General features: G+C 40.8%; 1 protein-coding gene across 1 annotated transcript in view; it reads right to left on the bottom strand.

The window, feature by feature from the left end:
• Cep83 (centrosomal protein 83) overlaps nucleotides 1-17,503 on the bottom strand; it is a 127,860-nt gene extending 110,357 nt beyond the window's left edge. Inside the window, exons 1-2 of the mRNA XM_038314546.1 lie at nucleotides 17,417-17,503; nucleotides 16,147-16,269 (exon numbers count right to left, since the gene is read on the bottom strand). The gene's annotated coding sequence lies outside the window, so the exon portion shown is untranslated. The remainder of the gene's footprint in view (nucleotides 1-16,146; nucleotides 16,270-17,416) is intronic.
• Nucleotides 17,504-17,900: the final 397 nt, after the last annotated feature.

Here is a 17,900-nt window from a genome sequence, read left to right as displayed (position 1 = left end):
TTGCCAAAACTCCATGAAGCTGATAGAACTCAGTGACAGAATACTTGCTAGCATGTGTGAGACCCAAGGGAAGGAAGGGTTGGGGTTGGAGACAAGGCAGGAGCTGACACAAAAGGAATAAAAGATTAAGTCACTTGATATAGAACAATTTGTAATCAAAAACCTGGCAAAGGGAACTCCAGGTCCATATAACTATACTAGTGAATGTTATCAAACATTTTAGGGAGAGTTCCATTCCTATCCTGTTTCAGAAAACAAAACAGTAAGAAACACTCTCCAGTTTTATGTAATCTCAGTGCCAAAATTGTCAAGAACATAAGAAAATCACAGACTAATGTTCTTCATAAACACAGACTTTTAAATTCTCAAAATATTAGCATATTAAAGTTTACAATATAGAAAATTAGATACCACCAGGCAGTGGTAGCAAACGCCTTTAATCCCAGCACTTGGGAGGCAGAGGCAGGTGAATCTCTGTGAGTTCAAGGCCAGCCTGGTCTACAAAAGCTAGTTCTGGGACAGTCCCAAAGCTACGGAGAAACCCTGTCTCGAAAAACCCCCCAAAAAAAAGAAGAAGAAGAGAAGAAAGAAAGAAAGAAAGAAAGAAAGAAAGAAAGAAAGAAAGGAAATTAGATACCATAACCAAAGATGATGAAATTTAATATAGGGCAAGGATTAATATTAATAAGAATATAATATTAATGAAGCATAATACTAATGGAACAAAGCCATAGTCCCAATAGATACAGAAAAAAAATTTACAGAATTCAAAATTTATTAACATTAGAAAGTTTCAGCAAGCTAAGAACAGAAGGGAACTTCATCAAGTAGATTGATTATCATCTTTTGAAAACTTAATGGTGAGGGCTGGAGAGATGGCTCAGCGGTTAAGAGCACTGCCTGCTCTTCCAAAGGTCCTGAGTTCAATTCCCAGCAACCACATGGTGGCTCACAGCCATCTGTAATGAGGTCTGGTGTCCTCTTCTGGCCTGCATACACACAGTCAGAACATTGTATACATAATAAATATTTTTTAAAAAAGAAAACTTAATGGTGAAATGGGAAATCTGCTTCCACTAAAATCAGGCATAGCATTAACACAAAAGTTTCTATAGCAAGGAAAAAACACAAAACTTCATATGGTCATATGAAAGACCCCAGATAGTCAAAGCAATCCTGAAGGGGAAACCGCTAGAGAAAGGACAGTGCCTGACTTCAAATTACATGACAGCCATAATAATAAAAACAATATAATACTAGCACACCAACGCCCAAGGTTGTTCTCTGCCCTCCACACGTATGCATACACTCATGTCCACATGCATAAAAGACACTATCAATGGTAAAAATTGACTCCTAGATTAGGAGAAAATATTTGTAAATAATGTATCTATAAGATGCCCAGGTATGTGAAGCACTAAACTCGAGAACAATGAAGTTAAAAGGCTGGGAAGTTGGAGAAATGGTTCAGTGCTCTGGTAGAGGACCAGTGTTCAGTTCCTGGTATCCACATCAGGCAGCTAACAACTGCCTGTAATTCTTCTCGTCTCCTCAAGCACCTAAGCACACATGAGCATAAACAAAGACGTGAAAAACTAAAATAAAAATAAAGTTGAAGGTTGGAACTAGGGGTGTAGCCTAACTGGTGCAGTCTTGCCTAGCATGCACATAAACCTATGTATATACCTGTATTCCCAGCACAAAACAAAAAGCTGGTAGTGGTAATGATGGAAGCAGAAGGAATATCATCTTGAGGTCAGCCTGAACTGCAAAATGAGACCCATTCTGAAAAGAGGGCAAGAGGTACAGAAAGCATAGGCATTTCTCCAATGATGGCAAATAAGCACATAAAAAGATGCTCGGTATCATGAATCAAATGTATATCAAAATTGAATCACCGTTGCACATTCATTAAAATGATTATCAGCGCCTAATATACAACCCAGGAAGTAACAAATCTTGGTGAGAATGTGGAGACTCTTGTGAATTGATGGCAAGATTTTAAAACCACTCTGAAAACCAGGGTGACAGTTCGACAAAAACTTAAGAATTACCAAATAATCTAGTATTCCACTTGTGTATATACCCAAAACAGTTGAGAGCAGAAGCTCAGAGATAAGTCCATGTTTGTAGCAAAATTATTCAAAACAGCTAAAACGTGGAAACAAATATGTTTGTGCATGGGTGAATAAGTGAAACCTGGTAATATTCATCAGTAAAGCACTGTTTACTGTTATAAAGGACGTTCTGACCTGTGCTACAGCATGGGCTCACTCTGAGGATGGGAGCTAGTCATGCAATAGAACATAACCAGTCAGAAAAAGATAATAAATAGAAGAATATGTTTCCACTTAGTTACCTAAATCACAGAATAATAGCTGCCAACTCTGGGGGAAGGTAGAAACCAGAAGTTACTGCTTAATGAGACAAAATATCAGTTCAGAATGAAAAAAGAGCTCTGGAGATGGGTTATAGTGCGACATTATGAATGCATTTCATTCTTCTATATCATACATTTTAAAATAATTAAGGGGCCAAGCATAATGAAACATACTCCTGGAATCACAGCACACAAGAAGTGGGAGCAGGAAAATCAGAAGTTCAGGATCATCCCACGCTACACAGAAATTTTGAAAACAACCTGGACTAAATGAGACCCTGACTCAAAAAAATGAAAAATGAATAAATTAACCTAAAATTTTAAATGATTAAGGGATAAATCTTATGAGTATCTTGATAAAACGAAGACTGTTCAGTTCATCTTTAGTCACGAGAAATGCAGGTCTAAAGTATAGTGGATTCCGCTTCACACACTGAGGAGCTACAGTCAGTCTTGTAGAGCCCCAGTGACAGTGACGATGGAAGCAGCTGGAACTCACACATCACTGGTGTTAGGACAACATTCGTTAGTGCACGTTCACAGTTTAAACAGCAATCTAACCTATGCATGAGCCAGTCATCTCAGTTACTTGACTGAAATTAAATTCAAGTTCACAAGAATACTACATGTTTGGGACAGCCTTATTCAAAAAGTAGTCACCTATCTCAGGAACATGAAAATATGAAAATTATACAGTCACACACTAGACTACAAGTAAGCAATAAAGGGTACATGCTTGGGCTGGAGAGATGGCTCAGTTGTTTAGAGCACTGCCTGTCCTTCCAAAGGCCCTGAGTTCAGTTCCCAGCAACCACGTGGTGGCTCACAACCATCTGTAATGAGATCTGGTGCCCTCTTCTGGTCTGCAGGCATATATGCAGACAGAATACTGAGAATACTGTATACATAATAAATAGATTTTTTTTTAAAAAAAGGAACATGCTTGTCTATACACTACAACATGGATAAATCTCACAAATATTTTTTATAAACAAGAAGCTGAGCACATCAGAGTACATGATATTTGGTTCTGTTCATATGGAATCCAAGAAAAAGTTTTATAAAATTCAAGGCGACTTTAAGACACAGCAACATAGTAGAAAAAAGTCTAAAGCATCTAATGATAAACAATTCTATATTTTGTGTCGTTACTTTTAATGCAGTTCTCAAAACACACAAACTGATTATCTAAGATATGTGCATTTTATTTTTAACTATGCCACAACAGCTTATATATTTAAAATTAATAGAAATTACACCTTTTGATTCATTGAAACACTAATTACTGCTAGGAAGGTCACTCCCTTCCTGATATCAAGATACCTGAGAAATTTGACCAGTAGTTAGGAAACCGCTTAGTGTTCCTGCTCTCAGGAAAATGAAGCATGAGTCAGCCCTCAAGGACCAATATGTTAATATCCATGGACTCTGTGAGATGGAAAATATCCATTTGAAAAGATTGTGTCTGATGAAAACAGAAAAGAAATTATTTGGAGGAAGAAGGAGACCAGCAAGAGAGGAGGAGAAGGCTGGCAATATGAGTTCACCAGTAAAAGCACTTGCCGCACAAGCCTGCATCTGCTTCTGGGAACCCAACTAAAAGTGGAAGGAGCGAACAGACGCCCCCAAGTTGTCCTCTGACCTTTGCATGTGTGCCATGCATGCACATCATGCTCATGTACGCGCACACACACACACACTTTTAATTTTAAAAGGAGAGTAGGAGAATGGGCATTGAAGGAGAGGTCCAAATAAAGCATAATGGCACACACATAGCTATATGAAAATGCTGTAATGAGACCCATTCATATGCTCAAACGTACGTTAAATTTAACCCATGTGAGTCCTTTTGATTTAAAAAATGTTACACATGGTGAAAATGATGAGCACAGTCATATCAACCACTGACCTTTTGATAGCGAAAAGTAATTATGGCCAGGTGTGGTGGAACACAGGTGTGGTGGAGCACAGGTGTGGTGGAACAAGCCTTTAATCCCGGCAGACAGAGACAGGCTGAGTTCAAGGCCCTGAGTTAGAGGCCAGCCTGGTCTCCATAACAAGTTCTAAGACATCCAGAGTTTCGCAGAGAAACCCTGAATCTAAGAACTAGAAAAAAATTATGATGTACTGAGTACATCCAAAAAATTTTGTCATTCCTTAATTACATAGTATTTCTATTGTAATAGGCATTATATGTGTGTCAGCTTATAACAAAAACTTGAGATGATCAATTTAGAAAAAAAGCTTATTGTATCTTGCAGTTTGGGATTGTTGTGCATAATCATTTGGCCTTTTGGGGCCCACTAGTGAGGCAACACACCATGGCAAGGAATGCAGAGTTTGTTGATTCTCAACCTATGGGTCAAACGACCCTTTCACAGAGGTCACCTAAGACCATCAGAAAACACAGATATCTACATTACATAAATAAAATTATAATAACAGTATCAAAATTACAGTTATGAATTAGCAACAAAAATAATTTTGTGGTTCCACAACATGAGGAGCTATATTAAAGGATTGAAGTATCAGGAAGGATGAGAACCACTCATGGGTAAGAAGTGAAAGAGAAACAGAAGTGGCGGTGGTGGTTCCACTATTCCCTTCAAGGGCATGCTGCCCATAATAAAGTCCTCCTAGTAGGCCTTACTCATTAAAAAGGCTCTACCACCTCCTAATGGTATCACACTGGGAAGTCACTGTTTACCAAAAGAACTTTCAGGATGGCATTTAAGATCCAAACTGTAACAATAAATAATGTAGGTTTCAGAACCAGGTAGTGATGGCACATGCCTTTAATCCCAGCACTTGGGTCGCAGAGGCAGACAGATCTCTGAGTTCGAGGCCAGTCTGGGCTACAGAGCTAATTCCAGGACAGCCAAGACTATACAGAGAGAAATTCCATCTCAAAAAACCAAAGAGAAAGGAGAGGAAGGGGGGGGGGAATCTAATTTTAAAGGATACAGGAGACATATATGTTATATAAAAATATGTTTTATAAAAGGAGTTTGACCATCTGTAAATTTTCTTAAACATAAAGCATCTGGAAACCAATACCGGGTGAACAACACTCTATAACATTGAGAAATGCATTCACACTGCAGAAAAAAAAATAAGTACCCAAACAATAATAAACGAGCTAGTCTATTATGGAAGAGCAATGGGGGTAAATGCTATAAAATTAGAGGCTTTGGTATTATCAACCAACGTTACTAATTCATGAAATAATAGGACTTGAGAAACCTAATAAGGAAATCTTTTTTACAAGTTCAAATTCTAAATAAGAAAAGGGGAGGACATTTGGAGTGTTTGAACAAAACATAGAATGCTGTGGGATATAAGAAGTCTTTTAACAGAGAGCAGGCCTTGCGGTATTACTTTTTACTTTCCATATTTCATAGTTTGTTGCCAGGGACAGAAATAATACACGAGGAATAGCTTGTTTTATGGAATGTCAAGGGCGGGGGACGTTCTGTTTTCTATAGCTTAGTGGGAAATGAGATGATACTTGTCTTAAAATCTACACACATTTTTCCTTCATCTGTTAGCTTCTCTTTCCCACATCCTCTTATAGTTTTGGTTGTAAGCCTAGCCTTTAACAGCTGAGCCATCTCTCCAGCCCCACACTCTTTAGTAATTATACTTTCCCTTAGGTCCTTATCCATCTTCTCTCCTTTTCTTCTTTTTCTCCTCTAGACCAGATGTCTCTGTTTTCATAATTGATGCTCAGGAGGCATTTTAGGAACTATCCCTAACACACGCCCCTGTTTTTCACGGCACCTGACCATGAAAACCTAAAACAAATTGAATATCTGTTTCTGCACTGGGGCTCCTTGGAAGACCAAAAATCATGGTAATATCTAAAAGGCTTGTCCCAAACCCAATTTTTGTCCCCTTGGAGAGTAATGTTCTCCCTAAAGAGGCATACTCCAAATAGTAAGTTCTCTGAAAGAGTAGATAATCATGTTTACCATGGTTTAAAAAAATTAATTACTTTTACATACCCATCAAACAACTATATGCCAAAGTTCTTTGCTGTAGAATGATTCTCTTGTACACTGTAAAGACTTGTCACTCGGATTGGTATAACAACACGCTGATTGACCAGTAGCCATTCAGAGAGTATAGGCTGGGTGATCAAACTAAGGATGATGGAAAGTTTAAGAGCAGAATCTGAGGCATCACCAGGCAAACACAGTGGGAGCAGGAGATGAACGTGCCATACCAATAAAGGTACTGCCATGTGGCAGAGAGTAAATAAATATGGATTGATTTAAGTGTAAGAGTTAGCTTGTAATAAGTCTGAGCTATGGGCCAAGCATTTATAAGTAATATTAAGCCTCTGAGTGGTTATTTGGGAACTTGTGGGCAGGAGAGAAATGTCTAACTCCAGTTCTTCACTTTTATAGATAACACTGCCTTCTATTGGTTATTTGGGAACTTGCGGGCAGGAGAGAAATGTCTAACTCCAGTTCCTCACTTTTATAGATGACACTGCCTCCTGTTGGTTATTTCACAGCACCTCCATTTGCAAAGAGCGTCTTCCTGGACTAAACGTGGAGAACATTGTGCCTCAAAACATTATACTCACAAAGAGTTCAAAAGGTAGGTTATTTATATAAATGTCTCCATCCACTATGTGCTGATTTTTTCCATGTTTACCATTGAGAAGATGATTGCTTTCTAATCTTTTTCTCTGAATTCTGAAGCTGTACAGCCTCTTTGATACTTACAACCTCATATAACTTATAAAGTTATTCATTTCAATTGAGAGTGAGGAATTAGGCTAGAAGAGAATAGAAATAGAAAAATAACTGAGAATAAGGAAAAAAGAAGTGATCAAGCTTCTCTCATTTTTTAATTTATAAGTAAAATTCTGTGATCTTAATAATCATACTCTGAGTTGCTCTCAAAAGAAGTGTTTTATAAACTAGATATTGCCTAAAGATTAGGGGCTAATGTGATAGCAATTTAAGAGGCTCCAGGAATACTGGGCATCCTGCAGTACAAAACTTAGTCTGAGAGAAGTAAGCAAGATAGAAGTAGGCATTGATTAAAGGAAATGGGGTTTAAAATTCAAGGGAGAAAGTAGACCAAGAGAGCCTTCAAGACTGGTGTAGGCTCTGCAATAGAGCTCCAAGAAAGTCTTGGCCATGGCAATAAGACTCCAAAGTGCAGGAAATAACTTGAGAGGTCCCAGTTTTGAACAGACATGGCTGTGCTCAGCCATTGGTGGGGGAAAATCCAGGGAAGTTTATAGCTCGTAGCTTAAATGATGAATCCCCAAGATACAACACTTGGAATACTGTTGGCTAACTATAGTCCTCAGTTCTCTCTCTCTCTCTCTCTCTCTCTCTCTCTCTCTCTCTCTCTCTCTCTCCCTCCCTCCCTCTCTCTATGTGTCTGTCTGTGTGTCTGTCTCTCTCTCTCTCTTTCTCTCTCTCTGTGTGTGTACTGTAAATAATACTAAAATAGTTTGTATATGCCAAGGTAACTGTTTTGATGTTTTTCCCTTTTATTTTTTTTTTCTTTTCAACCAGGATGTTGGATACAGAATAAGAAATTTTGGGAGATCAAAATTCAGGAGTTCAGTTCCAGCCTGCAAAACAAGATGGGGGAACTTTCCAGCCTGCACCAGTGTTCACATTTCTGACTGACTTACAAGATTTTTCTTGTTTTGACCTCAGAAATCACTTGGAAACTTGTGGGGGAAATGTCAGCACATCTTTTAAGTTTTGTCTATAGTAAGCAGGGGAGACACATTAGAACTCAGAGGAGTGTCTCAGCCTCCAGACTCGGGAGCCTGCCATCAACCACCCCTAGGTTTTCCTATCCAGGCTTTGGGGTCACATTTCATTGTCAGTGTGATTTTTACCATCACAGCTAGCATAGTTTTAGTGGATCATCTTAAACTCTCTGCTGAGGGGCGTGTGGGCGTGTGGGCGTGTGGGCGTGTGTGTGTGTGTGTGTGTGTGTGTGTGTGTTTGGTTGGTTGGGTCTGTTTTGTTTTTTGGCAGAATTTTTCAGATTTTTATGGTAGGAAAGTTTACATTAGCATTAAGAAATGCTTTCCTAGTTTGCTATTGCGCAGTAGCTGCTTCTCAGCACTGCCGGCTTTTATGGAATTTTCAGTATTGTTTTTATTTTGTGTCTTGATCTTTGTACATGAACCATGCCATTATTAGTTTCTACTGGAAATACTTACATGTACCTGCTCATGTGTGTATGTCTGCACATATGTGCACATGGGTGTGGAGGACAGAGATTGACTTTGGGCATTTCCATTCATCAGTTCTTCAGCTTATGTTTGGAGCAAGGGCTCTCACTGCACCTGTAATTTATCAGCTCAGATGGGCTGGCTGGCCAGTGAGACTCTCAGTACTGGGGCTGTCGTCATAGCAGCTGAGCACTTCACTGGCTGAGTCATTGCTCTAACCCTTCTGGAAACAATTTATCCAGAATTCCTATTCAGGGCTTTTATCTTTGTCATCTACTTTATCTTCATGCATATCAGTTCCTGCTGTATCTTCGCAAGCATTTGTATCTGTATCTCTTGTCTTCATGGTCTTTTCAGTCCTGCTTTTCATTAGTGTCATTTGAGCGAGGGCGCTCTTAAACCACCATGTGGGGGACGCTGCTCCTCCATGATCCCCATGGGTCTATCCTCTTGAGAATGTCTTTTATGAAGGCAAACTGCAGTTCCTGTCACTCAGTGGGCTTCGGGCTGCAAGTGCTGCTCATCATTCCACTCCATTGTCTGTCAGATTCGATTTCCCTTTAGTTGTGCTTTGAATAAGCCTAAGGGCTTACCTTGTATGACCCAGATCCTTATTCCTGATGGAAAATGTGTGCTGGTAACTATTTACATCTCATTCTGGAATTGCTGCATATGTCCTCCCATGGTTACAATTTGGAATCAAAATGTTCCCAAATTGATCATCTATGTGTTTTTCTCTGCCTTGTAGCATTTTGATCTCTTATTGATCTAGCTCAGTTACCACTGCCAAGATAGGAAATCCTTACCTGCTCATAACTGTTCCCAGAGTTCAAAATGCCCAAACAGTAGCCATAACTTACAGTCTAATGGGACTCTTGTTGTTCCCTGACAAAAAATTCATCCATTTGGAAGCCTTCAAAGTAAAGGGTTATAGGAACAGCTGGCACTTCAGCTAAACCATTGTTACATTGGAAACGAATGTTAGGGTCGATGAATTGTAGGGTTGAACAGCAAGGTCAGGAGCACTGAGGAAGGTAAAGAAGAAGGTTTGCAACTGGGTATGAAGTAGCCAACTTGCCCAGGGAAGAGAAAGTACAGAACTCTGGGAAGAATAAAACCTGGCTCTAGATGTTTCAGCTGGCCCCAGGAGCCCCACCTCCACCCTTGCAGGAGCATGTGCGAGACATCATTGCCCTTTCCTTAGTAAACATCTACACTTTGTATACACACTATATACACCATCATAGATAAGCATGCATCTAATTGTAACAGACTGAATTGTGGGTAATGGCTTCTAGGAAAGCTACTTGCTTTAGAAAGGACACCTTCTCGTACTCTGCCAAGGATGGACAAGGGAAGGAAAACTGGTGGACAAAGTCCAGATGCTGGAGGTATCCTTTTGCCACTGACAGGTGGCTTAGACCACCCTCCCCTCTTTGCCTTCTCACCTGCTGAAGTAAACCCTGGCAGCTTGTTAACTCTACTTGTGCTCTAATGTCAATCTCTTTCCTTGAGGAACACAGGAACTGAGCCTGCTGCTGCACTTGACATTGGAGGGAATGTGGGAGGAGACATCTCTCCTCATCCCTAACACCTTCAGTGGGTTGCCTGGTATTCTATCAGACTGGATGGGCCTGTTGATTCCCTTGTCAGGAGTTCACATATTATCTTTTTACTTATCCTTCTTTGGATGCTCAATTAAATTAGATCTTTAAGGCCCTGGGTAGCAATAATATAGGCTAAGGCCCAGAATAAGTCCTCATCCCTGTCAGGATGGATCACTAGCCACTCCAAAATTGGAAAAGTCCATGTTATTGACCTGCTACCAGGTGTCTGATCGGTCTCAAGTGATACTACCATATTGGGCACACAGTGTAGTTCTGTCGCCTGCAGGTTCTTCAGAGAGAGAGAGGTATGGGTTGGCTTTTGTAACTGGGAATTTGCTGTGGCTCGTGGGTAGCCTCCTGTGAGAACATGGCTGCTCATGTGTTGTTGTAGTTCTAGACAGTTCTAGAGTAGGCCATGGCAAAAGCTTGCCACCAACTGATAGAATCCTTTCTATCACCAACTGATAGAATCCTTTGTTCAATTTTTCTGTTTCTCTTCACGATGAATGTTCTAGTCACAGTGAATTATATCATTAGCCACTAAGCAAGACAGGCACCTTTAGGGACAAAATCCTATATGTGAATGCACCTTTGGGGCATCCTTTGTTTTCTCGCCACTGAAACTTTGTGGCATACGCAGAGCATTCCTTGGGGCATGTCAGATGATCGGTTTGAGCTCACCATGCTTCAGAATGTGTCTACTGTATCTTCTTTGTAAATTAGGAGATTTCACTGAGCTTGCTCAGGAATGCACTCCTTAACTGAGCATGCCTAGTATTGGACCACCCCTTACATGAGTTTGTATAGGCTCTCTGAATAAAATTCCCATGCTGTCTTTGTCAGAAGAGCTTTGTTTGGGAAGAACACCTGTGCTCTCTCTTGTCCATTGCAAGTAATCTTACTCTACTCCTTTTTTATATATTGACTATGCTTATTTTGGCGTGCACTTAACAATATGTGGACCCATTATATTTGATTACAATATAATAAAAAAAGTCTTTACCCCTTGTATTTTCTCTCACACCTCCATTTATATACCTCTTTCCTCACTTCATTGCCTCTGACCACCAAGGGCTAATGAGAAGGTTCATACAGGATGATTATACCATCAAACACTTGAAACTACCAATCAACATTAACAAGAAACAACAAAACAACACATACAAAAAGAGACATAAAAATGACTTTTGCTCAGCCTGGTCTACAAGAGCTAGCTCCAGGACAGGCTCTAAAGCTGCAGAGAAACCCTGTCTCGAAAAACCAAAAAAAAAAAAAAAAGACTTTTGCTGTGATAAGAAGGCCATAGGTCTCTTTGTGAAATACTCTTGCTTCCTCCCCATTAAATCCATAGATCAAGGCTCTTGATTTAACAGACACAATCAACATAAGGCGGAGAATGACAAAATGATACATGGGGTCACAAATTAACAAATCCTGAATGTGGGAAATTGACAAGCGGTCCAGTTTCTCAAGAATATCAATGGCAGGAGATTTGTTTTAAAGTGATAATTGTATATCAAAAACAAAACATATCAAGCCAAAATGGATAGCTTCCAGGTAAAACAGCCTGGTTTTAAAGTCTGCTTACGCGCTCTCTCGTTTTTTCAAGACAGTTTCTCTGTGACAACCCTGGCTATCCTGGAACTAGCTCTGGTAACCAGACTGGCCTCTAACTCAGAGATCTATCTGCCTCTGCCTCCCAAGTGCTGGGATTAAAGGTGTGTACCATCATGGCCTGGCTTAGTCTGTTCTCCAAGGAAGAAAAATCAACCTAATGTAATATGCAAACCCTATAGAAACCAAATCAAATCAACTATTTTAAAAATTGCAAACAACGTGTGTGAGATTATGGATTTGATCTGCAACATTAAAAATACCTAAAAAAAAAAAAAAAAAAGAAACTCAATATTTGACATTAAGGAATTACAAACTGTCCTCACAGGACATTGTGATATGTGGTTAAATTTTTTGAAATATATCTAGATGCCACTTGATATGGAGGAGTCTTGATATCAGTGCAGCCATAAAAGGCTGCAGGCTAACAATACTGGGACTGGGCCTCACCCTTATCATAACCAGGAAAAAAAAAAACAAATTGTACCCTGTGGGGGACCAATCAGGACTGAGACAGACAGTACTAGATGCTCCAGAACATTAAGAACAGCTTACATAACTTACATAGAGGTTGCCAGTTTCCTTGCAGCAACGTCAGTACCAATCCTTGTTTGACAAGACTGTGGCTGCCCCACTCCTGCCCCCATCAGCAGTTCGACCCCATCTGAACCCAGAATCCCCCTGCCCTCGCCCCAATCCTTTACTCCTTAAAAACCCTCACATTGCTTGAGCCTCCAGGGCTCTCTGATCCAACCGCTGCGTCAGAACTCAGGCTGCTGGTGGTCTCTGGGGGACTCATGACTCAGGTATACCAATATCTGCCTTGCATGCCTTTGATCCCAGGACTTGGGAGGCAGAGAAGGGAATCGCTGTGAGCTCGAGGCCAGCCTGGTCTACAGAGTGCTTTCCAAGATTGGCTCCAAAGCTACAGAGAAATCCTGTCAAAGAAAGAAAAAGACCGGGGGGGGGGGAGGGAGAGAGAAAGAAAAGAGAAAGGAAAGGAAGGAAGGAAGGAGGAAGGAAGGAACGGAATGAGGGAAGGAGAAAGAAAGAAATAGAGAGAGATGATAGAGACTAGAAAGACATAAAGAAAAATAAAGAAAAAGAAGAAATAAGAAAGAAAGACAGAAAGAAAGAAAGAAGAAAGAAGAAAAAGAAAATTTGCCTCAATCTGGGCTGAAGATGTTATGTATTAGTAGTTCTCAGATCTACAATTCCAAAGATTAAAACACAAATTCCTGGGCCTCCTCTCAGAGATTCTGTGTGAGGGTCTGGGATGAAACTACGGATTTTCATTTCTAGTAGTCATGCTGATGCTGGCATCTCTGACACCTTGGTGTCTCCAGTGCAATCCAGGCTTCTCACTCTCAGCTTCAAGCAATGGCTCCTCAGGGCCTCCATTCAAGGACCCCTGGCACATACCTGGCCAAAATGGAGCTCACAACAGGGTCCCTTAGAGCCTGTGACTAAACCAAAGAGTTCTAGTGAGAGGTGACTCTGCAGGAAAGACAGAAGCCACTGCTAGAAATCGGAAACTCTGCTCTCCAGTCTTCAGAATCCATCTCCTTGAGCAGTGTGGTTCTCAAGCTTCCTAACGCTGTGACCCTTCAATACAGTTTTCCTTAGGCTGTGGTGACCCCCAACCAAAAAACTATTTTGTTGCTACTTCATAACTAATTCTGCTACTGTTATGAATCATAATGTAAATATCTGATATGAAGGATATCTGATATGCACCCCCTGTGAAAGGGGTCATGACCCAAAGGTTGAGAACCACTGACTTAGACGCTCATAAACCATCAGGGACCTTACCCTGCATTTTTTGGGAGGCCTGGAATGGGACACAATAGTTTACATCCTTAAGTCACTCCTGACTGGTGCTGATGCTCTTTAAAAGCAAACATCATTTCTTTTTTCTTTTCTTTTTTTTTTTTTTTTTTTTTTTTGAGCCATAGTTTTGGAGCCTGTCCTGAAACTTGCTCTATAAACTAGGCTAGCCTGGAACTCACATAGATCTGCCTGCCTTTGCCTTCCAAGTGCTGGGATTAAGGCCTGCGCCACCACTGGCCGGCTGCAAACACCACTCAGCTGTGCACAGACAGAAGTGTAACAGTGGACTAGAAGGAAAGCCTCTGTGTAACTGAGCTGGCGGACTAACCACCAGAACCCTAGTTTCACCTGAACGGGTGCTGGCAAGCAGCGGTTGCTTGGTCTGGGGTATTGGTAATTATTTCCTGAAAAATAACCACTTCAAAGAAAACAGCTGGTATTTATTCCCAATGACAAAATTTGAGTTTTCAGATGGAAACTAGAATTTTGGGGGAACTCTTATCAACCATCATGAGCTTAACTACATACCAATATTTAAAGGGTTTTTTTGTAGTGAAGTAAGTACTAATAGTTGTGAATGTAGCCATTGTTTGTTTGTGGTGCTGGGATGGGACTCGAGGTTTTATGCATCTGAGACCAGCATTCTACCTCAGAGCTCCATACCCAGCCCACTGGTAGGTACTTTCTGATGCAGTGATATATGTCGGGCTGTTGGAGGATCTGTAAACAATCGGTAAGGTTACAATGTCATGCATGGATGACAACTATCCAAAGGGCAAGCTACATAAACAGATGCTAATGTAACAGTGTGGCACAGTTTCCGATTCCACACTGGGACAAAACTCCCTTAAAATCTACCCCTAGCAAGAGTAGTATAAAGACGACTCTCTGGTTCCCTGAGAAGACTTTGTTGCTAAAATTCCTTCCCACCTGAAGACAAAAGCAACATCTATCCCTTATAAGGTCCCAAAGATAAACTAAGCCAAGATTCTGACAAAGTTCACTCTGGGGAACCAACCAAACTCCCCAAGCTGGTGGTCGCTTGGCTCAGAGAACAGTCCCAACAGATGTTAAAATATTCACCCTTTTCCAATTACATACGTGTCAGGAGCCACATTCACTTTGTACTTTAACCAGAACATACCAAAATAGACTGAGCACAGAATCAGATACAAGCATTCAACTGTTTTCTATTAATACAGATATTAGGATACAGTTCCTTTGGAGACCTTCACTGCCAGCCCGCCCATTTTAATTCAAAGTATGCTTGTCCCAATACTGGATAGTCTTTCTCTTAGAATCACCTACCATGCAGTGGCTTGCTGACTTCCATTGCTGAGCATGCTTGTTTTCTTGGACCCTAACTCGAAAAATATCCTTTTCTTCCTCTTCTCTATCCTCCTCCCCCTAGCAACTGACAAGATTTACAGTTTGCTTGCCCTGTTGCTTTTCTCTTAAACTCTTATAAAATGTCCTTTTGCTGTGGGTGGGTGGGTGGGTGGGGGCTTCTAAATACTTACATTTTATGCCAATAGATTGCTGTCTTGAGCATTAGTCATAGATTTATAAATGCAACCTAAAAACAGTTGTTTAAATGGCAGGCAGTGCACATTACTTGATATGTAGCAAGCACAACAGGAAAAACACCTATGTATTTTCAGGCGGGCTATTTATCACATACATGCTATCAAAGCAACTATTAAGGAAATAGTTTATTTCGTATTATGCCTGTAAAACAGCAGCTGTCCATCTTTGTTACTAGATAATTTCTAAATGAAATATTGAAACACTGAATGACTGAAAAACAGAGTTGAAAAAAAGTGAATGTCACTCATATTTTTGACAGATAGTTTTTATAAGTTAACATGTAGCAAAAGTAATATTTTGTTTTGCTTTGTTTTTTTCGAGACAGGGGTTCTCTGTAGCTTTGGAACCTGTCCTAGAACTAGCTCTTTAAAGTGAATTAATATTTTTGTTAACTTTTGTTTGTTTTGTTTCTTTGAGACAGGGTCTCTGTCTAGCTCTGGATGTCCTAGAACTCACTCTGTAGACCAGGCTGGCTTTGATCTCAGAGATCTGACTGTCTCTACTACCTCCCAAATGCTGGGATTAAAGGTGTGTGCCACCACTGTCCAGCTTTTTGTTAACTTTTACTAGTTAAGTTTTAGTTTATAATAAAAATTTTAAGACACAGACTCTATAATCAGAGACCTCAATAATTATTAAAAGCATGAAAGAAATCAGGTATGGTGGCACACACCTGTATTTCCACCACTTTGAAAAGTGAAGCAATAGGATCCTAGGTTCAGGGCCAGTCAGAAATAAAGGGTAAAACTTTGTCTACATACACACACACACACACACACACACACACACACACACACACACAATACAAAGGCATGTGTATAAACAAAGGAATACTAGCAAGATGGGAAGAAGCATGACCCCTGCATGTGCTCTTCTAAAGGCAACATCTATGACAATTGTGTTTGCCTCACCTGAAACACGTCATCCTCAGATAAATAAAATAGAGGGCTTTCATTTCCAGCCAGTTGTCATAGCAACTTTTGACTATCCGGAGAGGAAGGAATTCTCGTATCTTAAGCCCTGACTCCAGAGAGCTAAAAAGAAACAAAGACTCAAAGGAACATTAAAGAATGATTTGCAAGATGTGATAAAATTAGATCTGCTTTTCAGTACGTCTCCTGTAAATGTATATACATTTCCCCTGATATATTTACATACCACCTTATTGATTTCAGAGCTCAACAGCAATAGAGTAATAATAACTGCCATTTATCACTTATGCCCGTCACATAGGACATCATATACCTTACGTTTTTTAATACTCCCAACACTGTGTAAGTACAGCAGTATTTTTGTACACATTTAAGACGAGGAAATTGATTGTAAGTGGGTGAAGCAGTTTACTCAAAAATAGCACCAGAGCTCCTCCTCACAGCCTTCAATAAAATCGGCCATTTCTTAAGACGCTCTCCACCTTTGCGGAGCCCCCCACCCAACCCTACCCCCCCCCATTTACTAACCAAGCGTTTCCCTAGATCCTTTGTTTCACCCGATCAGTAGATACTTTGCCTAGTCCCTCTTCTTTATCTAGAGAGGTGGCCTCCCTTTCTCGTGGCTCTCAATGCCTTCTATGAGATGTTAATTTGCACATGCACACCTCACATCCAGATACCCCACAGGTACTCCAGATTCACCTATTTCACTGCTTGCTCGGCACACATTTTGAAAGGTCCTTGAAAGGTAAAAAGCCTAACATGATTTTGTCTTTCCATTTCCCCTGTCTCGATAGACGTCACTACTCTCTAACCTAGAATCTTGAAGCCCAAGTCCCTAAGAATCCTCATTCCCCCCTCCATTTCACTACGAACACGCGAATAAGTTCCATCAGATTCAGCCACACAATTTGTTGCTCGACCACTTTTCACTTCCACCATCCCGACTTTGCCGTGGAGGCCACTGGGACGGTTGGGTTTTTAAACTGCCAACAGCGTTAGCTCTCTTGGGGTGCAGAAAGATTCAGCTTTTACTGAATGTTTCACAGACGGGAGCTACACAGGCAGCCGTAAGCGCCCCACACTGACCCCCTCCGCAGTGGTATCTGTACTGTCCCTCATGTCTGAGTTCCTCATAAGCAGTACAGGGATTGAGGGGCATGTAGGCTGCCAACACCATGCTAAGCTCGGTCATGCTCCATGTCCCTGTAATACTGGTCATAGCCTCTCTGAACTGCTCTGACAATACCTTTAGGGGCGACGTGTGCCATCAATATCCAGCTTGGCAGCTCTCCCGGTTAAACTTCCGTAGGTTTCTTCTCCTTGGTGGCACAACGGACGCTGTGTTGGAGTCCTAGTGTTGGCAAACAGATGCCCAGTGTTACTAAGGGATTGTCTGGATCAGGTCAGTTCTGTGACCATGTCTGTGGGGGATCGTCTCAACTGCTAGTTGGTGTAGAAAGACAGACCCGGCCCACCGTGGTCGTCACCATTCCCTAGGCCGGGACCTGAACTGTATAAAAAATTGAATCAAGCAAAGGAGAGCAAGCAATCAAGGATCCCTGTGTTTATTTCCTCCACTCGGCTGTGGATGAGATGATTTAAGCTCATGCCTTAACTTCCTTGCAAATGGGCCATAACCTGGAAAACCAAATATACGCCTTCCTCTCCCATGTAGCTTCATGTCGAGACATTTGTCACGGCAACAGACATGAACCTAGAAGAGCCACCGT

Source organism: Arvicola amphibius, chromosome 17, assembly GCF_903992535.2.
Source record: "Arvicola amphibius chromosome 17, mArvAmp1.2, whole genome shotgun sequence".
Taxonomy (NCBI): domain Eukaryota; kingdom Metazoa; phylum Chordata; class Mammalia; order Rodentia; family Cricetidae; genus Arvicola; species Arvicola amphibius.
This window is presented reverse-complemented; position numbering and strand designations above follow the sequence as displayed.